Source organism: Mustela nigripes, chromosome 16, assembly GCF_022355385.1.
Source record: "Mustela nigripes isolate SB6536 chromosome 16, MUSNIG.SB6536, whole genome shotgun sequence".
Taxonomy (NCBI): Eukaryota; Metazoa; Chordata; class Mammalia; order Carnivora; family Mustelidae; genus Mustela; species Mustela nigripes.
This window is the reverse complement of record NC_081572.1, coordinates 19485513-19498396: the sequence shown is the minus strand read 5'-3', so window position 1 is coordinate 19498396 and position 12884 is coordinate 19485513.

The window sequence follows — 12884 nt, the reverse complement described above, 5'->3', positions numbered from 1 at the left end:
GGGCCAGGCCCCTCCCCCAGGTCTATTTCCAGATCACCCATCACCCCAGGCCGGTGCGGCCCCTCCCAGTTCTTGGCCAGTGGCAAACCCCTAAGCGTGTCAACTAGAGGGCAGCGAGGAGGCCAGGTGGACAGGGAGGAGGTCCTCTGGGAATCAGGGCAGCAGATGGTGTTGGTGGTGAAAAATCCCTGGTTCCAGAGACTGCAGGCCAGCAAAGTAACTGTCCTGATGAGAGGCGAGGGCAGCTGCAGAGAAAGACGGCTCACGCCCAGAACAGGAACCTCTCTGACTAAACAAATAAGAAAATCAGCCACTTCAGGGTCATATTCCCAGGACCCCCGTGTGATGTGACCCAGGGACAGAGCTCTGGTATCAGGAAGCGCTTTGTAATAGAGAGTGGTGTAAGCGATCTGGAACTCACGAATGTCACTTTGGCAAGCATACCGGCACAAGGAGAAGAGGGGACCACCCCAAGGGTGGGTCGGGAGCTCACGGTCAGTGCAGATGCCAGGCGGGGGTGGTGAGTCAGTCCACTTAGACTCACCCGTGGTCTCCACTGCTCACCCGTATGCTCCACCTCCCTAGAAAGGGGTTCACTGCAGTGAAGAGTCAAATCCACCATCAGGACACTTTCCAGGAAGGCCCATCTCTACCACCTGCTCACCTTCCATCCCTCTTAGGTATCTTAAGCAGATAAGGGGTTGCTCTAAGAAAGTAATGGGAACATTTTGAATTGACAGTCTGATTTTCTAATCCATCATTTATAAGTTTTAGTGAAATGCCCTAGGGCCTGATCGCTGCCGTGTGAATTGGTAAAATCGAGTTTCTTGCAAAGCTGCAGGCTCCGTCAATCTCAGCCCTGTGAGACCCAGTGGGAAATGCCTCCTTGTATCTCTGGCGTTGCGAGAGTAGTGACCTTGGCCATGGACTCCAGAGGTCCATGCCCTCAAATCCATTATGAATCATGAATAGGGTGACTGAAAGCTCTGAGTCTCGAGAACCCTTCATATCTGGTTTTAACTAAAATTCCCACATTCCCTCAGTCCTGAGAAAACCGGGATAGTTGGTTACCGTAAATGAAGAAGAGAACGATGAGAAAATCTTGAAGCAGTAAATATGAATGATCAGGGTTCAGTTAAGGTCTGATAGTTGTTCATTTTGATCATTAATGAAGCAAACATTCATTAAAAATAGAGACCAGGGAGCACCTGGGTGGCTCAGTCAGTTAAGCATCTGCCTTTGGCTCAGGTCATGATCCCAGGGTCCTGGGATCGAGCCCCGCTTCGAGCTCCCTGCTCATGGGGAATCCTGCTTCTCTCTCTCCCACTCCCCCTGCCTGTGTTCCCTCTCTTGCTATGTCTCTCTCTGTCAAATAAATACAATCTTAAAAAAAAAAAAATAGAGAGACCAAGTTGCCCATCAAGCTTCAAAATGAAACCCACCTAAGGAGTTTTCCAATTTTATTGGGGGTAGGGAATACAATATATACTACAATTAACTTAAATGAAATAGGTATAATATATTAATATAACTTTTGTATGTGATCATATATTATTCTGCTTTTGTTTTTAAACTACGTAAGCTGCCCACCCAACAAGGGGCTTGAACTCATGACCCTGAGATCAAGAGTCTTATACTCTACCGAGCAGCCCCCATTATTCTGTTTTCTTAATTAAATGTCTCAAAATATACGTTGCAAAATTTTAAGTGCTATAAGTAAAATAGTACATGAAATAATATTGAAATAATTACTGAACTTTTAATATATACCTACTACTGTTCTAAGCACTTTACATATATGAGCTCATTTGACAGTAACTACATAGATAGGCACTCTGAAGCTCAGAGTCACACAGGCTGGCCAATGGTCTTACCTCCCCTGGAAAGAGAAAACTTAGGGCCACCTTGGTGGCTCAGTTAAGCATCTGCCTTTGGCTCAGGTCATGATACGAGAGTCCTGGCTCCCTATGCAGCGGGAAGCCCGCTTCTTCCTCTGCCTGCTGCTCCCCCTGCTTGTGCTCTCTCTCTATCTCTCTGACAAATAAGTAAAATCTTAAAAAAAAAAGAAAGAAAGAAACTTAGGAAGAGATGCAGTAACTGTCACATATATGGTGGGGTGTGGGCTGCAGGAGGGAAGGGCCTCTGCCATGACCCTCCAGGGAGCAGAACGGGGTCGGTGGAGGGAACTAAGAAGGGGCAGGTTGCAGCTCTGCGGGAGGAAGAACATCTATATGCTTGCTGCTGTCTTCAGGTGGCAGGAGCAACCACAGGGACTGCGAGTCCCCCCTTCACTGAACTTGGTCAAGCAAGTTCTGTGTGATGACTAGCCCAGAACGGTCGAGTCCTAGGACACAGATGAGGCAACCTTCAATGTGTCTTCCAGCCTTGGGATTTAGGAATTTCTTGGAAACCAATTTCGTTTATAATAAAGCATATTCCTTTTTTATTTCTTTTTTAACAAGGCTCCACGCCCAGCGTGAAGCCCAATGTGGGGCTTGAACTCACGACCCTGAGATCAAGACCTGAGCTGTGTGATCAACAGTCAGACACACACAACCAACAGAGCCATCCAGGCGTCCCCAGGAATTCATTTTTAAAACAAATATATTAAGGCCTACTGTGTGCCTGAACCCTTTGCAGGAACTGGGGATTCTTAGGTGCATAAGCTAAGGTCCCGAATGTCAAGAAATTCTCACCCTGAGACACCCACGCGGCAAGGTGACAGTTAAGGTGGTAGGCGCACACCAGCAGGATGGCCGCAGTGTGTTCTCGGTAAATATTTACTGAGTGTTAGCAAGAGCGAAAGGCTATGCGAGGCCTGTGTGGGAGTCACACAGGGAGGGGAACGATCAGTTGACAGGGTCTTGAATTCTGAGGGAAGCTTTCCAAGCAGAGACAGGAAGGTTGGGGGGGCTCGCATGTGCCCCTCGCAGGGGGCTCTGCTGGCAGGGAAGAGAGAGATGGAATTTACTTCTCCTCTGGGGGCTCAGCCACCCCCTTCCTGTCAGCTGGGAAGGGGAAGCTCACACCAGGCAAATGAGGCCACCAGAGCCCACCTGGGGCTGAGGAAAGGCCAAAGGCAGAGAAAAGGAGTCATGGCCCAACCCAGGTATGACGGAAGGTTTCCCACAGAGAAGCCAACGGGGCCTTGTGTGCAGGGGGAGCGGTTAATGTGCTGACATCCAGAGGGAAAAACATGGTGGGCAAAGGGAAAAAAGGACCTGAGGGGGTGGGAGGCCTAGAAACAGGACAGGCGGTTCCAGAAACTGCAAAAGCCCGGAGGTGCATTTGGGGGCGCAGCAGGAGACAAGGTCCGGTTGATATTCCAAGACCAGACAGGCCGTGCAGGGTCTTCTATGCCACGTGGAGCTTGGACTTTATTCTCCGAGCAAAGGGGAATCCTTGAAGACCAGCTGGGACGCTACAGCCACCAGCCTGCTCTTTCTGGACTTTTCACCTAAAATAACACAGCACCCCTGCTTTCTATGCCCTCCTGTTCCCTTAACTCTTCCTGCAAACCGGTGTTTGGCAGACTCTGATATCAGAACTCGAGCCTATGTCCTGTTGCTCCTTCCTAAAGGTGAATTCTTAGATACGGCTGCCCATGCCCATGCTTCTCATCATTTTGTTCTCCGGAGACACGGCCTGCCCTGCCCTGGTCTGAGCTGCCCCAGACCAGCTCTGCCCAGCAGACTGCCCCACTTTCTTCCCTCCCCCAAAGCCCTCACAGATCATTCCTGACCAGGCACACCGGGGCCTCCTGCCATACAACAATCCCCTTTCTGTCTCCAGTCCACCCCACACATAATTTCACGTTATTTTGTTAGTCTTATAATCGTATTTTTGTCATATAATTTCCTTTTGTAATACTCGCAAATACAACCCCATGTGTTCTATAGAATGTTCAGGCACTCTGGCATGAATTAAGTTCCAATGAATACTAGATTTTAAAATATGTACCCTCGAAAAATTTTTGTTAAGGGGCACCTGGGTGGCTCAGTTAGTGAAGCGGCTGCCTTTGCATCAGATCATGATCCAAGGGTCCTGGGATGGAGCCCCTGGGATCCGGCTCCCTGCCCATCGGGGAGCCTGCTTCTCCCTCTCTCTCTGTCCTTTCCCTGCACTCATGCTCTCACTTGCGCTCTCTCTCTCTCTCTCAAATAAATAAAATCTTAAAAAGAAAATTTTTAAAAAAGATTTTATTTATTTATTTGACAGAGAGACACAGTGAGAGAGGGAACATAAGCAGGGGAGTGAGAGAGGGAGAAGCAGGCATCCTGCTGAGCAAGGAGCCCAGTTCGGGGCTTGATCCGGACTCGATTCCAGGACCCTGGGATCATGACCTGAGCCCAAGGCAGAAACTTAACGACTGAGCTACCCAGGCGCCCCCCCCCCCAATTTTTTAATGAATACATTTCTTTGTTTTCTCAAAGCACTTAGGCAAATAAAACTTAAGATCCCTGGGAATTTGGAGGCTCCAATGTTTCAACAGATCTTGAGCCTAGAGTAGTTCCTCAGACACCTGACAGGATGCGTGTTCCCCCACCTGGAAGATGCTCTCTCTGGGAGAACTGGTCCCAATCCAACTCTGCACCACACCTCTCCCTGGCTCCCTCCGCCCCTTCCACGTCTGGCTTCCCCCAGGTCCTTCAACCCCTCACACTCCGGCTTCCCAGCCTTCTCCACGTGTCTCCTCCTCTGGGGTGTCGCCTCCTCTCTGCACTTCCTTCATCAAGGCTGGCTCCTTACTCGTTCTCCACATCACCTGTCACTTCCAGTGAAGGTTTCTGGTTTTTCCGTAGACATTCCACCAGCACCCTCTACGCTCTTTGCCATAAATGTCACCACGCTTTATTATTTTATGTTTTTGGTTTTGTTTTTTCTCCTTGAGGGCAAGGACTGACCTGTTCATCGCCATATCTCTAGAGTCTGATAGAGGGAGGGAATTCAGAAACATTCCTCAAAAGAATGTAAATATAAAGTAGAAAGAAAATGATAAAGAGGGCGCTCTGGATAGCCATGTTCACATGCTCAAGATTAGGTACTCTAGGGGCACCTGGGTGGCTCAGGGGGTTAAGCCTCTGCCTTCAGCTCAGGTCATGATCTCAGGGTCCTGGGATCAAGCCCCACATCGGGCTCTCTGCTCAGCAGGGAGCCTGCTTCCCCCTCTCTCTGTCTGCCTCTCTGCCTGCTTGTGATCTCTCTCTCTGTCAAATAAATAAATAAAATCTTAAAAAAAAAAAAAAAAAAGACTAGGTACTTTACCCATAGGTGAGCCTGTCAAGTCTTGACTCATAGTCTACTCACTCTTTTTTTTTTTTTTTTTTAATTTTTAAAGATTTTCGTTAATTTACTTGAGAGAGTGAGTGAGAGCATAAGGGGTAGGAGGGCCCGAGGGAGAGGGATAAGCAGACTCCCTGATGAGCAGGGAGCCCAATGCAGGGGCCCCACTGGGTGCTTGATCCCAGGACCCTGAGATCACAGCCTGAGCCAAAGGCAGTCTGTTCAACCAACTGAGCCACCCAGGAGCCTCTATCCACTTTTATTTTAAACAAATTCTCACCTATTTAGATGTATGAATTCCTAGACTAACACAAATTTGCAAGGAGAAAGGAGAAGGGTACTAGGGACTTTTTTAGAGTACTTTTTTTTTTTTTTAAGATTTTATTTATTTATTTACTGGAGAGAGAGAGAGCTCAAGCAGGAGGAGGTACAGAGGGAAAGGGAAAAGCAGACTCCCTGTTGAGCAGGGAGCCCGATGCAGGGTTCGATATGGGGCCTAATCCAGGACCCCAAGATCATGGTCTGAGCCGAAGGCACATGCTAAACCAACTGGGCCACTCAGACACCCCTAAGTGTACCAGGGACTTTACATTAAAAGCAGTTAGGACCTGGGCTATCACCTTGATAAGGAGAAAAGAGACAGAAAAATGACAAAAAGGTGTAAGGAAGGGACCATCTGACTTAAGGGTGAACATGCCTCCAAAGGCGTCTCTGGGCAGCTTAGCCAGATGCCAAGGCTGGTGTTCACGTCTATTCCTGAGTCAACAAAAAAAGGTTGAATTTCATTCAGTATATTCCACTTAAAGAAAAAGAGGGGTAAAGAATACATTTTATAAATATTCCCGCCAAAAATAATTTTTAAAGGTTTTAAAAAATATTTTATTTTTAAGTAATCTCTACACCCAGTGTGGGGCTTGAACTCACAACTCTAATAGCAGAAGTCACATGTCCTACCAACCGAGCCAGCCAGTCACCCCCAAAGTGATTTTTAAATGTTTTAAGTTATGGGACCTACAGAGATAAGCCTGGTTTTCTGGGAAATTCACTTATCTACATGGAAAATCTTTTTTTTTTTTTTTAGTCTGATAAAAATGTAACAATGGTTGAAAACAATAGTAAAACAATGAGGGGCTACTGCTTTTCCACTGAAAGAAGCAGTGACCTTCCTCAGGGATGCCTGCACTGCTCTCTTAGCAATTACCCCTCTATATTCCAATCAATGGTCCACTTCCCTGCCTTCCCCACTGGCCGATGAATTTCTCATGGGCTGGGACAGTGTTTTTCATCTTAATATCCCTGATAACTACCAGAGGTCCTAGGACATTGGAATTGTTCAACAAATGAGAGAATGAGATCAAGGTTATAGCTTCTCTTCCCTGCCTCTCCTTTAACAAGAAGACATTAAAAGACTTGCCGCATGTGGGACAACTGCCTGGCTCAGTCTGTAGAGCATGTGACTCTTGATCTTGGGACCATAAGTCCGAGCCCCATGTTGGGTGTAGAGATTACTTAATAACAAAATCTTAAAAAATAAATAAAAACAAACAAAATAAATAAAAGACTTGCCACACAATCTGATCATAGTGTACCCCAGGATAAATTCATTGTTCACTACATTGGCCTATACGTCAGGAATATTGTGAGTTTAATCCTAATCAGTTTTCCAAAAAAGGAGAAAGGTGGGGATATTGGGGGGAAGACGTCATTTCTGCACCTTTAGAAATGAATTTTCTTTTTTTTCTTTCTTTTTTTTTTTTTTAAGATTTTATTTATTTATATGACAGACAGAGATCACAAGTAGGAAGAGACGCAGGCAGAGAGAGGAAGGGAAGCAGGCTCCCCGCGGAGCAGAGAGCCCGATGCGGGGCTCAATCCCAGGACCCTGAGATGACGACCTGAGCTAAAGGCAGAGGCTTAACCCACTAGCCACCCAAGCACCCCTAGAAATGAATTTTTTCAATTCCTTTTATACACAACATAAAAAAATATCCCAAGATTCTTACACAGAGTAGCTACATGTCAAGGAACTAAATGGCCTGATGTTGCTGATTTTCTGATATTTGATCCTTTGGAAATATGCTGAACGGATACATTATACAATATGTCATTAGCACCTGAATGGAAACACACTAGTGACAACAAGTATCTTCCTTTACAATATCAAATAATCACCACAAATCATGAACTGATCTGTAGACAGCTGCACCAGAACGTGGAATCAGCGGAAGGCGGGGCAGTTTCAAGGCCTGACCGGCAAAGTGAGCTCGGAAGAGGGAGCGCTCAGAATCCACACGGCTGGAAGGTCATCCATGGGATAAAACAAAGTTGCCACACGGAGGAGCTCCTTTAAAACTACCTTGTAGGGGGCGCTTGGGTGGCTCAGTGGGTTAAGCCTCTGCCTTGGGCTCAGGTCATGATCCCAGGGTCCTGGGATGGAGCCCTGCGTCCGGCTCTCTGCTCAGGTGAGCCTGCTTCCCTTCCTCTCTCTCTGCCTGCCTCTCTGCCTACTTGTGATCTCTGTCTGTCAAATAAATAAATAAAATCTTTAAATAAATAAATAAATAAATAAAAATAAAACTACCTTGTAGTAGCTTGTCTTGGTCCAAGAGCACAGTCACTGTCAAAAGATGGCCAGGGGGCGCCTGGGTGGTTCAGTGGGTTAAAGCCTCTGCCTTCGGCTCAGGTCATGGTCTCAGGGTCCTGGGATCGAGCCCCACATTGGGCTCTCTGCTCGGCAGGGAGCCTGCTTCCTCCTCTCTCTCTGCCTGCCCCTTTGCCTACTTGTAATCTCTGTCTGTCAAATAAATAAAATCTTAAAAAAAAAAAAAAAAAAAGGGAAAAATCCCCTTAAAAAAAAAAAAGATGGCCGGGAGGGGGTGGTGAAGACTGAGAGGGAGCCTCAGGGTACCGCAAAACTATAGCTGGACCAAGGAGGAAAACACTGGGCCAAATGCCCCCAAATCTTGCCCAAGGCTTGAAAATGATCCATCTTCCTTTCCCTACCCCACAGTTCTCTCTGAGGACTCCCACTCCCTTTATGACCCGTCCTTGCTTAGGACTCCTGAACCTAGAGGCAACTGCTCCTCAAGACCTTTCTTTGCCCACCTAGATTCTGGTTCTGGAAAAGGCACTATTCTGAGTATCCCCTCAAGCCTAGACCCCAAGGATGGAAATGAGTCACAGAGACCACTGTCTGAGAGGGATGGTATGAAACAATACCATGTTCTCTGAGGTTCATGAACAGGGTGAGTGGGGACAGACATAATAGTGTTTAGGGGCCCATGAAGGCCAAACTATTACTTCTGCTTCTAGGTCATAAACATAGGCAGTACAGTTAAGGGGGGGTCCCCCCCACCCAGAGCCAGGGAACAACCTTAACAGAAGCTTCCTGTGGCCCCTGGAAATCCTTGTGACCTGGCTCTCTTCTATAAACTGAATCAATCCTAAAAGCACAGTAATATTCTGTCTGCTCTGGTGTCCAGTTGTGTTCAGGGATATCCCCACAGTGACGAGTCTATTCCAACCAGCTGTGTTCCTTTGGACCCACAGTATTCATTTCCCCGTAGGTATTGCAGGGGTCCCCTGTTCATACAGCAGGTTTCTGACCACTACCCTCTAACCCATGTGTGTGGAGAGGCCTCTAGATAACTACTATTGTCAGGTGATACAACAGCTGTTAATTCAAAGCCCTGAGCCACCAAACTGATAATTACCGCACGGTCATACTCCATTCATTTATATCCCTCCCACGTGAATAAGGACCTTATAAATGCGTGCATTCCTTCTGCTGTCCCCTACACCAATGGTCCTCCTCCTCCTTTTCCTTCTCCTTCTTCTTCTTTTTAAGATTTTATTTATTTGACAGAGAGAGAGAAAGAGAGAGAGAGACATAGCAAGAGAGAGAACACAAGCAGGTGGAGTGGGAGAGGGAGAAGCAGGCTTCCTGCTGAACAAGGAGCCCAGTGGGGCGCTCCATCCCAGGACCCTGCAATCATGACCTGAGCCTAAGGCAGACACTTAATGACTGAGCCAGCCAGGCGCCCCTACACCAATGGTTCTTAACCTTTGCTGATTCATGGGAGCTTTCTGAGAATCTGCTATGAACCTCCCCAGAAAAAGAGTAGACATATGAACTTGAAAACAATTTCACAGACTTCTTGATTCGTAAAGCCCATCCTTCAGACCCCAAGCCAATGCTAACAATTCTTGATGGCAAGAAATGATGACATTTCTTTCTTTCTTTCTTTTTTTTAAGATTTTATTTACAAGCAGGCAGAGAGAGAGGAGGAAGCAGGATCTCCACTGAGCAGAGAGCCCAATGCAGGGCTCAATCCCAGGACTCTGGGATCATGGCCTGAGCCGAAGGCAGAGGCTTTAACCCACTGAGCCACCCAGGTGCCCCGAAATGATGACATTTCTAAAGAGAGGTAGTTAGAAGAGGAGAGCTGCAGCCTCATTCTTCCCACTTGTTTTTCATAGGCATGAAGGCTTGCAAAGGATGTGGGAACGCGACTCGGTCAACCTGATCTGTGAGGTCCAGCCAAGTGCTGTCCTCACCTGTCCACCTCGCCAAGGCAGCAGGCTCGTAATGACCAACTAAGGCAGCAGCTCCTGTCTGAGACTGACGCAGGTGTCTCCCTTGTCCACACCAATACACTCCCACCTGAGTCTAGCCCAGACCTTACACACCTTTCCCTAGTGCCATCCAGGCAAGCCAGGTGACTCTTATGCCTACCTTGTCACCTAGGAACAGTGGATGAAAAGGACCTCTATGGGGTCTGCTGCGCTACACCTTCTCTACACTTCCTTCTTCTCCCTTCATCTCTCTCTCACACATGTACACACAGGCACACACAAGCACTCCAGCCATCACTCAGAAGAGCCAGAGTCAGCATCTCGAAGGCTCCCTGCAGCAGAGCTCCCCAAGCATGCCTTCAGGTTGGACTCAGCCAAGTTTAAGGGTGACTGTGACCCAGCCACTGGCCAGATTACATATTCTGGGTCACTCTAACCTCCTCAAAGGACAAGTATTGTCATTTGATATCTCATCTGATACTCCAAACCTTTATGCCTCAAAAATAACAACAATAACAACAACAACAACAAAATACCCTTGATCTTCACTTGATCTTGGGCACCTGGGCAGCTCAGTGGGTAAAGCCTCTGCCTTTGGCTCAGGTCATGATCCCAGAGTCCTGGGATCGAGCCTTGCATCGGGCTCTCTGCTCAGCTGCTCTGCTCAGCTTCCCCCTCTCTCTGTCTCTGCCTACTTGTAATCTCTGTCAAGCAAATAAATAAAATCTTTAAAAAAATAATAACACCCTTGGGGCACCTCGGTGGCTTAGTGGGTTAAAGCCTCTGCCTTCGGCTTAGGTCATGATCCCAGGGTCCTGGGATCGAGCCCCGCATCGGGCTGTCTGCTCTGTGGAGAGCCTGCTTCCTCCTCTCTCTCTCTCTGCCTGCCTCTCTGCCTACTTGTGATCTCTGTCTGTCAAATAAATAAATAAATAATCTAAAAAAAATAATAACACCCTTGATCTGATGCAAAACTATGTGTTTACCACACACACACACACACACACACACACACTCAGGGTTGCCACCAGCCTTCCCCAACCTCTTCCAAAAATGATTACATAGGGCACCTGGGTGGCTCAGTGGGTTAAGCGGCTGCCTTCGGCTCAGGTCATGATCTCGGGGTCCTGGGATCGAGTCCCACATTGGGCTCTCTGCTCAGCAGGGGACCTGCTTCCTCCTCTCTCTCTGCCTGCCTCTCTGCCTACTTGTGATCTCTCTCTGTCAAATAAATAAATAAATAAATCTTTAAAAAAATGATTAAATATTTCTAACAAAGATTGACTGTGAATATAAACAAGAGTTTGTGGACCTCAGCGATGGGAAGAGGTCTCCCCGCCCTTCCACAGACTGGAACCTCTCCCACTCTAGCCTTTCCCAATCATGGGAAAGACAACCAAGGTGGCTTTCTTCTTACTACAAACATGTACCCATCATTCTAACTGAGAGTATTAGCAAGAAAAGCAAAACTCTAAGATACCAAAAACACCTCTTGATGAGGCACCTGGGTGGCTCAGTGGGTTAAGCCTCTGCCTTCAGCTCAGGTCATGTTCCCAGGGTCCTGGGATCCAGCCCCACATCCATCGGGCTCTCTGCTCAGTGGGGAGCCTCCTTCTTCCTCGCTCTCTCTCTGCCTACGTGTGATCTCTATTTGTCAGATAGATAAGTAAAATCTTAAAAAAAAAAAACACCTCTTGAGATGGACCTCAGAGTCAACTCTTGATGCTGTGGACTATCAGATGAATAGTTCTGTGAATAACCAGTCACCAGAGTTTTAGTCCAAGACCGAGCCCAATTCTGGCCTCTCACTATGTGCTTTCAAGTAATGCAATGTGATTAAAGTGTTATCAGAACCTGCCTCTCAGAACATGACTAACTAGACTTGTTATCTTAGTCAGGTCACTTCCTGTCCCTGGGCCTTGGTTTCATCATTCATTCACTCAACAAATATTTATTTGTTGAGAAGCTTGTAAGTTCCAGGCACTGTGCTAAGTGCTCAAGACAACAAAGATGAGTGAGATAAGGTCCAGCCGGCTGTGGTCTCACTCTATTGTTGATGTGTTAATGTCAATGACTCCTTATTTGCTGTATGATCAGGACAATAATGGAGGTTGGACAAGGTAGGAGAGGAAAGCTGGAAGGGGAGCACCTGTGTCTGATTAGGGGCACGGAGGTTTGTGAAAATAAGTGAGTTGGACTTTTTAATCAAAGAGTCTGTTATTCTTAGATGGTGGTGCATTCCAAAAGGACACAGAAGCCATTTGGATATTCTGCTCCGGGGCCGTGTGTGCAATCCCAGGCCTCCGCCAGCGCAGATAAGGAGTTCACCATTGGCATTTGACCAGTTGGCCCTAACACCTCTTTCAGAGTTAGTAGAAGCCAGATTCTTTTTATCAGACTTCTGCACTATCCAATTCTAAGGATCACCCTAGAAGGGTGATCATTGACACTTTGTCAAATCAAGTCCCTTCTAATTCAAAGGTCAGCAAAGACATTAGGCATACTGGTGCCGTACATTTGCTTAACCAGCTGATGAAACAAACACGTCATTTGGGAGGAGAATATCCAAACCCACACATGCACAGAATGAATCCCTCATAAGGTTTTCTTTCAAACAAAGCCAGAAATAAAACCTATTGATCTCTAATTGCCAGAAATTCAATGGTCACCCCAAGATGTTGTTAAACAGAGCTAATTGTGGCTTATAATTAACTCATGCACCAGCTAATATTATTGAAGTCCTCAAATACTGAAAGGAACAGCGTTATGAATTCCTAAAAAGTCAATATCAGTAATAACCAAAATAACCTTCTGGGTTATTTTTTCTTCTGCCTAACTATATTTTCTGTATTTAGTACAAAAAAAAATGTGTTTTGATGTTGTAACATTTGAACCAGCTAGAGGTTATTATTTTACAGAAATAAAATGTGTTCTCTCCCATTAAAATATTTATTAGTGTTTTTCCTTTCTTGCCAAGATGGTGGGAATCTGATACTGCCACATGCAAACTGCCTAGTAAGTTCATT